Here is a 9861-nt window from a genome sequence, read left to right on the forward strand (position 1 = left end):
AGGTTGTTCTACATATACTCGAGGTCGTGGTCGTGATCGTGATAGGCAGGTTCTGATTGAAGAAGCTTTGCACCATGATCATAGCACTCGAGACGAGATACTTCAAGATCTATAGAGACAAGTCATAAGGTTATTCCAGCGTCCAGAGGCGCAAGATCATAAAAGTCGTAAGTTCCTTTATTATCCTTTTGAAAATTCATTAATTTCCAATCAAGGAGAGATGTCAAAGCACAAGTTTGGTTTCGAGAGATTCGGAATCAACCGTCCCACCAACTACAACTTCAAGAGAACGCCAACTCCGCAGCACCTCTACGCACCTCCTTCCTCCTACGGCGGTGAGGACAACCATGAAGATGCAGAACTTGACAACATCGAATATGACCAGTCCTACTCTTCTGATCGTCCAATCATAGGAGGCGGCGAAGATGATGACAAGATTGAAATATTTGTTGATCCAGTTTATGACAATGTTGATGAAGAAGAGATATACTTAGACGAAGCGTTGATCGAAGACCAAAAGCCCACTTTGTCCGACGGTAATCAACAGCATGGTTCATCTATCGACGAAGTCCAAATCTCCATCGTCTCACCTTGCATTGATTTGACATCCCAATTCATTCATCATGAAGAAAACGAGATCGAGTTCCAGTGTCTAATGACGTAAGATCTTGAAAATCGTGAGGTACGTGGTTAAGATCATGATAGGTAGGTTCCAGATGAGGAAGCCTTACACTATGATGGTAATGCCCGAAATCTTAAAGGTCATAAGTTCTTTTCTTTTTACTTGGATACAATTTTTTTTGAGAAAGATATAGACGCCAAGATCAAAATAGTCGGTGATCCAATTTATGATGAAGACGAGATCGAGTCAATTAGTGAGCCAGAGTATGACGAGGTATTTTATGGTGATGATTATAAGATTCTAGATAACAGAATATCTGAGAATGCAGTTTATTTTCTATCAGAAGTACAACAACTGCCTAAAGATTGACAGAGTTAATATTAGAGGATCTTCCTCCCATTCCACCACTTATGCCACGACTTTTGATTCATCAGCACTTAAAGATTTTTCATTTTGAAGACACTATCCTAAACTCGAAGATGAGTTCTTTTCAACCTGGGTTGTCTGATGCAGGAGCATCCAGCAACACGATCAATTCATGTCGTCCGATACAATTATATTTCTCTCCAAGCTGTGATGAGAAGAACTCGAGACTACCAGCTTCCCTTTTGGGCATTGAAAAAGGACCCAACAAGGAAGATGATCAACCTGTGGCTTCCTAATGTTATATTCATCAGTGGATCGATGAGAATTTCTAAAGCCCAGCAACTACTAATGAATTTTATTGATTTGGTGCAAGACGATCTTCTTCCTGGGCGACCACCTGATATCACTCTAAACTCGAGGATGAGTTTCTTTCAACCTGGGACGACTGATGCAGGAGCATCCAAAGATTTTTATTATTAATTTTGATAATTTTTATTTTTACTATTTTTTATAATTTTTGGTATTTAGAGTAGTTTTGAAAAGTTCTATTTTTTATTTTAGGATTTTTAAATTTGTTTAGGATTTTTTGGAATTGAGTCGGTTAAGAAATTTTTTTTTATTAGGAATCTTTCTTTTTGAGTTTGTTAAGACATTTTTCTTTTTATTAGGACTCTTTATTTTCGAATTTGTTAAGAAAATTTTCTTTTTATTAGGAATATTTCTTAGAGTTTGAGTCTATATAAACATGTTATGAGTTGATATTTAGGAGAAGAGTTTTGGTTTAATAATATTTTCGACAATGTCGTTTATTTCCCTATCTCCTGTTATTCTTTCAAATTAATAGGCCCTCATCTTCATGGTTGTCCTCATCATCGTAGGAGGAAGGGGGGCATAGAGGTGTTGTAGAGCCGGTGTTCTTTTGATGTTGTAGGTGGTGGGGTGGTTGATCCAAAATCCTTCAATCAAGTGGATGACAACCAACTTTACTTTCATCCGATCAGGCACCTCATTGTAATCAAAAATACTTTCTATTTCGCTGAGCCAATAAACAACATATTCGATGTATTTTTTCTTCATTGATATCATCTTTTTCTTTTGGATCCTTTATTGGTTCATCCATCAATATTCTCCTTTGTGTATATTGATGACTTCGATGCCACTCATCATTGAACCCGTGTCCTATCTCACATAAATGGACTAGAAAAATAGGGGTCAGGATAAGTAGAATTCCCACGGGCGGATGGGCAGGGTCGTTACAGCCTTCTTCTTTAAACTTTTTTATTGTAACGATCTGGCCCGTCCGCTCGTGGGAATTCTACTTATCCCGACCCCTATTTTTCCGTGGGTCATGGGTCGTCGACCATCGACCGTGCCGTTACCTACTAGGTGATAGACCTAGACGAAGCGTTGATCGAAGACTAGAAGCTAACTTTGTCCGATGGTAATCAACAGCATGATTCATCTATCGACGAAGTCCAAATCTCCATCGTCTCACCTTGCATTGATTTGACATCTCAATTCATTCATCATGAAGAAAATGAGACCGAGTTCCAGTGTCTAACGACGCAAGATCATAAAGATCGTGAAGTACGTGGTCAAGATCATGATAGACAGATTCCAGATGAGGAAGCCTTACACTATGATGGTAGTGCCCGAAATCTTAAAGGTCATAAGTTCTTTTCTTTTTACTTGGATACAATTTTTCTTGAGAAAGATATAGATGACAAGATTGAAATAGTCGGTGATCCAATTTATGATGAAGATGAGATCGAGTCAATTAGTGAGCCAGTGTATGACGAGGTATTTTATGGTGATGATTGTAAGATTTTAGATGCTAGATTATCTGAGAATGCAGTTTTTTTTCTATCAGAAGTACAACAAATGCCTAAAGATTTGACAGAGTTAATATCAGAGGATCTTCCTCCCATTCCACCACTTATGCAATGACTTTTGATTCATGAACACTTAAATATTTTTATTTTGAAGATACTATTCTGAACTCGAAGATGAGTTCTTTTCAACCTGGGTCGTCTGATGCAGGAGCATCCAGCAACACGATCAGTTCATGTCTTCCGATACAATTATATTTCTCTCCGAGCTGTGACAAGAAGAACTCGAGACTACCAACTTCCCTTTTGGGCATTGAAAAAAGACGATTGAGACTACCAATAAGGAAGATGATCAACCCGTGGTCTCCTGATGTTATATTCGACAGTGGATCGATGAGAATTTCTAAAGCCCAGCAACTACTAATAAATTTTATTGATTTGGTGCAAGACGATCTTCTTCCTGGGCGACCACTTGACATCACTCTAAATTCGAGGACGAGTTTCTTTCAACTTGGGGCGACTAATGCAAGAGCATCCAAAGATTTTTATTATTAATTTTGATCAATTTTATTTTTAGTAACTTTTAATGTTTTTGGTATTTAGAGTAGTTTTAAAAAATTTTATTTTTTTATTTTAGGATTTTTTAATCCGTTTAGGATTTTTAGGATTGAGTCTGCTAAGAAATTTTTATTTTTTTAGAATTTGTTAAGAAATTTTTCTTTTTTATGAGGAATCTTTCTTTTAGAGTGTGTTAAGAAATTTTTCTTTTTTATGAGAAATCTTTCTTAGAATTTGGGTCTATATAAACTTATTATGAGTTGATGTTTAAGGGAGAGGAAGTTTTGATTTACTGACGTCGGGCGGGATAGCGATTATCCCGGGGGCAATATTGAATCCGTGGGTTCGACTGCGAACGCCGGAAACAATCTTCTAAAACCTACTAATTCGGAAGAATAATAGGAGATAGGGAAATAAACGGCATTGCCAAAAATATTATTAAACCAAAACTCTTCTTCGTCAACATTGTCATAAACTGGATCAATAAATATTTCAATCTTGTCATCATCTTCGCCACCTCCTATGATTAGACGATCAGAAGAGTAGGACTGATCATATTCGATGTTGTCAAGTTCTGCATCTTCATGGTTGTCCTCACCGCCGTAGGAGGAAGGAGGTGTGTAGAGGTGCTACAGAGTTGGCGTTCTCTTGAAGTTGTAGTTGGTGGGGCGGTTGATTTCGAATCTCTCGAAACCAAACTTGTGCTTCTATATCTCTCCTCGATTGGAAATTAATGAATTTTCAAAAGGAGAATAAAGGAACTTATGACTTTTATGATCTTGCGCCTCTAGACGATGGAATAACTTTGTGACTTGTCTCGGTAGATCTTAAAATATCTAGTCTCGAGTGCTACGATCATGGTGCAAAGCTTCTTCAATCGGAACCTGCCTATCACGACCATGATCACGACCTCAACGACGATCCATCAGAGTTGAGAGCTTACTTCTACAATCTTGTGTTGCTAGACGCTGGGATAACTTGGTAACTTGCCTCTGTAGATCAAGAATCTCGTCTTGCGTGTAACATTCACGGTGTGAGACTTCCTCTGTCGGAACTTGTCTGTCACGACCATGATAACCACCATGACGATGATCCATCGGATCTGAAAGCTCTGATACCAACTGACACCGGGCGGGATAGCGATTATCCCGGGGGCAATATTGAATCCGTGAGTTCGACTGCGAACGCTGAAAATAATCTTCTAAAACCTATTAATTCGGAAGAATAACAGGAGATAGGGAAATAAACGACATGCATGTAGTTATGAGCTGCTGCTGCATGATTAATGTTGCATGATGAATTAAAATCCAACTTAGTTTAATTTGAGTCTAACTCAAATTCAACTCATGCATGATAACCTTCATGCATGTAACTTCCTCTTCTTAATTGCATGATTAATTCACATTAATCATGCATAATGAATCAAAATCCAACTTGGTTTAATTTGAGTCCAACTCAAATTCAACCAACTTGAGTCTAACTTAAGTCTAGGTCATCCAATGAACTTAATTGTTCCTTTAGTAAAACTAAAATGAACTCATCTCCAAATAGAGTGTTATTTGTATGTTATCCAATAGGTTCTTGTAACATTGGCAATGTCTCTAAAACTCATTTTAGAAATATAAGCAATGAGCGGCATCTAGAAATGCATCATTGCTACCCAAGTGACAAGAATATCGAGATCTGACAAAACCTTCGTGACTATGATAATGTATCACCATGTCTGTCTATCCTCGATATCTAGATTGATCAATGAGGCATAGACCGTGTTATCCTCTTATCAATCTTTGTGTTTATTGATCCCCAAGTAGACTTACTCAAGCAAATAAGCTCAATATCTCATATTGACTCATTTGGGCATTGTCATGCATTTCGTGATCCTACTTTATCAAGAGGTCACAAGATATCACTCCCGTTATATGGGAGGGGTAGTTCCCATCTACATTACTCACATCCCTCCGTATAATTTGATACATATAGTCCACCTTGTTACGGGTGAAGTTTGACGATTCCAAATTACATAACTCCTTATGTAGGGAACTATAGTGACTTCAAGTATAAGGACTATTCATACCAATAGTCACATGAGAAAGTTTATGACACTAATATAACGATCCATGAAACTTTCTCATAGTGGGTCAATTCAATATATATTTTTTAATGTATACCCATGTGTCAACTTGATATCTCATATCCATGACTTGTGAGATCAAGTCATCCAGTTGACCTACATGCTAGTCTCAGCGCATTAACATTGTCCCTGAATATTAATGCTTGACTAGGAATGATTAATAGTGTTCTCTATATCATCTCACTATCAATTCAAACAATCGATATGATGTAGATTGGAACTAGCTACCCAAGAACATTATTATACTTAGTTAATTGGCACAAATACAAAGTAAGTATAATAACCAAAAACCTTGCCCTTGCCTTTATTAATAATAGAATATGATACAAAAAGTCTCTAGTCAATCATCACATAATTGGCTCTAGGGCTACTACTAACAGACAAGACTGGTCGAGACGGGACTCAAGACCGAGACGACCGAGACAAGGCTAGCCAAGACGAGATTAGTCGAGATGAGACTCGAGGTCGAGACGACCAAGATGGGATTCAGGACTGAGATGCTCGAGATGAGAGGGCTTTGGAGGCCTAAGTGAGGTCCGGGACTGAGCCCATGCTAACTCCGAAGTATGGTCTGAGTCAGAGGCGACAACTATCTCACCTTGGTGGGATCGTTTCTCCTGGGTTCATGTTGACTCATCTTGCCAGGTCAACCTGAACCTTGACCTTCGCTTGACTTTTGACCTGTACCCCGGAGGGAGCCACATCACCTACGACACCTGCATCACTTATAAAGCCTAGAAGTGAGCAAAATTTAAATTCAATCAAAATAACTGAAGAACCAAATTAATTTATAAATTCAGATTAGTTTATATGAAAGTTTTTTTAAAAAATTTGATTATTTTAATTAAACCTATTTTTTCTATTATGAATTTTAAAAATAATTGAATCTATTAAAATGATTTTTTATTAAATACTAAAAATTTAAAATATTAACATTTGTATTTTTTTAAGAAAATAATATATATTTTTTAAAAATAATTAATTTAGTTATAGATAGAATTAACTAAATTTTAATTGGTTCAGTTGGTCTATTTTTTGATTAGTTTAATTTTAACAAATTCGTTTGATTTTACCTTAATGTTCATCTTTATAGGCTATAAAAAGTCTATTTAACTGAATGCTCACCCAATAATACACCTATTTAATCCCACTCGAGCTCTTTCATGATCAAGCCATTTTAACTCTCTCATTTTCGATAATCGAGAGATCAGAGAAAAAGAGTAAGAACAGAGAAATATAATCATGGCGGATCAGGAAGCAGCAACCAACAATGAAATGATTTCTGATGCTCAGGCGGCGTCGGCGAATCCACGGAACAAGCGCTTCGCCGTCGCATGTGCCTTGCTCGCCTCCATGACGTCGATAATCTTGGGTTATGGTAATATATTAATTTTCATTCTTCAATTGTTATAATTAGATCAAATTTAAAAATCGATTGTTTATAGATATTGGAGTGATGAGTGGCGCGGCTATATTCATAAAGGAGGATCTCAAGATCACTGACACGGAGATTGAGATTCTACTGGGTATCCTGAATCTCTATTCGCTAGTGGGTTCTTATGCCGCCGGATTCACGTCTGACTGGATTGGACGCCGGTACACTATCGTGCTTGCCGCTGGCTTTTTCTTTGTCGGCGCCCTCCTCATGGGTTTCGCAACGGGCTACGTATTCCTCATGGTAGGGCGGTTCGTGGCCGGCATTGGCGTCGGCTACGCTCTTATGATCGCCCCTGTTTACACTGCCGAGGTGGCGCCTGCCTCCTCCCGTGGCTTCCTCACCTCCTTCCCCGAAGTCTTCATCAACATCGGCATCCTCCTCGGCTACGTCTCCAACTACGCCTTTTCTCATCTGCACACCTCCATCGGGTGGAGATTCATGCTCGGCGTTGGTGCCATCCCCTCTGTTTTCCTCGCCTCTGGCGTGCTGGCGATGCCCGAGTCCCCCCGCTGGCTCGTCTTGCGTGGCCGCCTCCGCGAGGCCAGCCACGTCCTCGAGATGACCTCCGATACGCCCGACGAGGCGAGGCTCCGCCTCGAGGAGATCAAGGTCGCTGCTGGCATCCCGCCGAGTGCGACGAGGATTGCACAGTCCCCAAGGGCGCCAATTACAAGACGAGAGGTGGATCCGACCGGGAGATGGCAGTGTGGAAAGAGCTGCTGCTGCGGCCGACGCCGGCGGTGAGGCGGGCGCTTCTGATGGCAGTGGGCATCCACTTCTTTCAGCAGGCGTCGGGGATCGACTCGGTGGTGCTCTACAGCCCGCGGGTGTTCGAGAAGGCAGGGATCCGCGAGAACAAGAAGCTGCTGGGGACGACAGTGGCATTGGGGTTCACCAAGACGCTCTTCATTTTGGTGGCGACCTTCCTGTTGGACCGTGTGGGGCGGAGGCCACTGCTGTTGGGGAGCACCGGAGGGATGATGTTCTCCCTGCTGGGACTTGGCCTCGGGCTGACGCTGGTGGATCATGGCCGAGAGGCCGCGGTGGGGCTGTGCGTTGCGTCGATCCTCGCCTACGTGGCATTTTTCTCCATCGGGATGGGGCCCGTCACATGGGTGTACGGGTCGGAGATCCTGCCACTGCGACTGCGGGCGCAGGGCGCGAGCATCGCGGTGGCGGTCAACCGAGTGACCAGCGGCGTCATAACCATGACCTTCATATCATTGTACAAGGCCATCACCATAGGCGGAAGTTTCTTCCTGTACGGCGGCATCGCGGCGATCGCGTGGGTTTTCTTCTTCACCTGCCTGCCGGAAACGAGAGGGAGAACGCTGGAGGACATTGAGGACTTGTTAGCGATGGGGAAAGACAAAGAGAAAGCGCCTGCAGATGGGGTTGAGATGCCGGCGGCAAACTCTACTAGTGCAAATGCTACACCCCAACGCTAGGAAGACCACTAGTATATTAATTTAAAAAAAATTGATTCATTCATATTTTATTTAACTTCGAAGTTGAAATATTTCTAATGTAAATCGAAATGCAAGTAAAGCAATTTAAATTTGTCATAGCACAAGTAAAGATTTCTTGAATCACTAGCTTTCGCATCATCATCATCAAATTTGAAGTAGCATTGACTATATATTTTACATTCAAGTTAAATAAACGAGCTTATTCAATTAACAACGAGAGATTTAGCAAAAACTATGGTTGCTGGCAAAGTTTCAAGTTTTAATGTGGTGTTCTGAGTTGAGTTCAATGATGAAAAACTTGGTGAGTAATCATGCTTAGTGAAAAGTTTTCTCAGATTTATAGCATGCTCAATCAAACAAAATATATAATAATATGTAATTCAATGTTATATTGTCAACGAATATTTTCTCATGTAAAATTAGTTATAGGGATAAAAAAAAGTATCTACAAGATATTTTTGAGAAGCATGGATCTAAACCTCCATCCTTAGATATTTGGTTTCTTAGGACCAAATTTTTAAACAAATCCTCACGGAGGATTGGGTTTGATCAACTTAAACCACTTTGACTCAGCCATACAGTACTACAGTGATGACGACTATCAAACTTTGACTCCCTCACTCTGTGAAATGTAATTTTAGAAGTCATTTATTTGTCTGACTTTTGCTAGAGGATGTGTATGCCAGATCATAAGTGGTCTTTCCTACAGAAGAGCTTCATCCGAGTATATGAGTTTTGTCATTTGAGTATACTTGTTGGAGTTGAGCAGGAACAACTTAGAACATGTGTGGTATGCCAAATGTAGGGGTGAACATTATATTAAAATTGAATTAACCGAACTGATCAAATTTATTAGAATCAAACTAATCAAATTTTCTTATGACCAACCTTTTGCAATTCTCTGATTTTAGTATGTTGGAAGTTTCACTTATGTTGCAATTCTTAAAATTAAGTGACACTTTAATTAAGAATAAAGTGCCAGCAAATAGTCTCAGCATATAGTCTCCATTGCATTAATTGTTCAAATGGAGTGTTGGATGCCTCTTTTCACCCATTTTTTTTGTATATGGGCGGAAAATTATCCACCAAAAATTATCCATCCCACTCCAATTAATGCTCTTTTTTCCATCAATATTTGACTCAATTGGTTGCAACCTACATCGAAGTTTCTATCCAAGTTGGGTAACCAAACCAACTATTGGTTCTATCTCATCTAGAATATCGATGTGGTAGGATGTTTTAGTAATGCAAATTGGAATTCTTCTCCTTAATGATTGCATGGAGACATCCTGCACACTAGAAGCATGAGAGGATCAACAAAGGAAAGGGCCTTATTACTTCGATCGGGTTCATGATTTAGACACTTCTATATATTTTCTTCTCTTGGCTTCAATGTATTTGATGGTGTCATTGTCACTTGCTAGGATTCCTTCTCTCCTTCCTCCTCT

At 39.8% G+C, this 9861-nt stretch overlaps 1 pseudogene; it reads left to right on the forward strand.

The window, feature by feature from the left end:
• Positions 1–6748: 6748 nt before the first annotated feature.
• Positions 6749–8404, forward strand: LOC141816397 (putative polyol transporter 2; annotated as a pseudogene).
• The last annotated feature ends 1457 nt before the right edge of the window (positions 8405–9861 follow it).

The sequence above is a fragment of the Curcuma longa genome, unplaced genomic scaffold, assembly GCF_044706935.1.
Source record: "Curcuma longa cultivar G26 ecotype Majalengka, Jawa Barat unplaced genomic scaffold, ITB_CL_G26_1.1 contig_16477, whole genome shotgun sequence".
In the NCBI taxonomy this organism is placed as follows: Eukaryota; Viridiplantae; Streptophyta; class Magnoliopsida; order Zingiberales; family Zingiberaceae; genus Curcuma; species Curcuma longa.